Genomic DNA, 1,537 nt, shown 5'->3' on the forward strand with positions numbered 1-1,537 from the left:
TAACTGTCCTGCCTTTAACACCCACCCAGACCAAAGAAGACCTTCCTTTCAATCAACTGATTGAGTAAACTTTATTGCCAACAGTAAGAAAATGAAGGGGGAATGTCTCAAAAGTCCATTGTCCTGGGATCCAGGGTTTCCATCTCCTGTCTTCCTAGGGAACTTGCCCCTCACACGTAGACAAGTTTTACTAAGCCTTGAGTACCCAACACTATGAAATGAATATGAGATAACGAGGATTCCTGAAGGACTTTGTTGGCACGGCCATCTTGGGAATGCTGGAAGTCAAGGACCCTGGGCATACTATTTGGGGAAGAGCTGTACTGCTCAAGAATTAAAGGTAAAGGACAGGGAGGCAGAGAGCTAGGAACTAGAACTAGAACTTCAGACAAGATGTAAATTGGAGGGTGGAAAGGCAGAGAAGTCAGGAATTTCTGTTTTGGGAAACAATTGATAGAGGAGGAAAAGAGCACCAAACTAACACCAAACTTAACAGGCATTCAGTTAAATATGGGCTTCCCTTGTGGCTCAGCTGGTAAAGAATCCGCCTGCAATGTGGGAGACCTGGGTTTGATCCCTGGGTTGGGAAGATCCCTTGGAGAAAGGAAATGCCACCCGCTCCAGTATTCTGGCCTAGAGAATTCCATGGACTGTATAGTTTTTACACCTTATACATTTTATAGTTTTTATACATTAAATATGCTCAGCAGAAAGGAAGACAGAAAGAGAGAAAGAAGCAAAAGTAGGAGGGGGTGGAGAAAGAAGATACAAGAGAAATAACCACTGAAATTATATAGGTTTTGGGACTTCCCTGGTGGTCCAGTGGCTAAGACTCTGCACTCCCAATGCAGGGAGCCTGGGTTCAATCCCTGGTCAGGGAAAGTGATCCTGCATGTTGTAACTAAGATCTGGCATAGTCAAATAAATAAATAAAAATGTTTTAAGGAAAGGAAAAAAAACAGAAAAGAAATAATCAGTAGGCTTAAAAAATAAATGATACAGGTTTGTGTGTGTGTGTTAGTTGCTCAGTCATGTCTGACTCTTTGTGACCTCATAGACTGTAGCTCACCAGCCTCCTGTGTCCATGGAATTCTCCAGGAAAGAATACTGGAGTGGATTGCCATTCCCTTCTTCCGGGAATCCTCCTGATCCAAAGACAGAACCCGGCTCTCCTGCATTGCAGGCAGATTCTTTACTATCTGAGCCACCAGAGAAGGCCATATAGGTATTTATATTTCATTAATGAACAGGGGATCCTACCCAACGTTCCACTCAGTGCTATTCGAGAAGAGTTTGAGAAGGGAGAATTGACATATACTTTACTTTTAGTGTACTGGAACCCAGCTTTGACTGCACTTGAATTACCAGGGGAGATTTTATTGTTGTTCAATGACTCAGTTGTGTCCAAATCTTTGTGACCCCATAGACTGTAGCACTGGGCTTCCCTGGTAGCTCAACTGGTAAAGAATCCACCTGCAATGCAGGGGACCCTGGTTTGATTCCTGGGTCAGAAAGATCCTCTGGAGAAAGGAAGGCT

The 1,537-nt window shown here is 43.6% G+C and overlaps 1 non-coding gene across 1 annotated transcript; it reads left to right on the forward strand.

The window, feature by feature from the left end:
• Positions 1–808: 808 nt before the first annotated feature.
• Positions 809–881, forward strand: TRNAG-CCC (transfer RNA glycine (anticodon CCC)). Its single transcript has one exon. It is a non-coding gene; the product is annotated as a tRNA-Gly (tRNA).
• The last annotated feature ends 656 nt before the right edge of the window (positions 882–1,537 follow it).

Source organism: Capricornis sumatraensis, chromosome 1, assembly GCF_032405125.1.
Source record: "Capricornis sumatraensis isolate serow.1 chromosome 1, serow.2, whole genome shotgun sequence".
In the NCBI taxonomy this organism is placed as follows: Eukaryota; Metazoa; Chordata; class Mammalia; order Artiodactyla; family Bovidae; genus Capricornis; species Capricornis sumatraensis.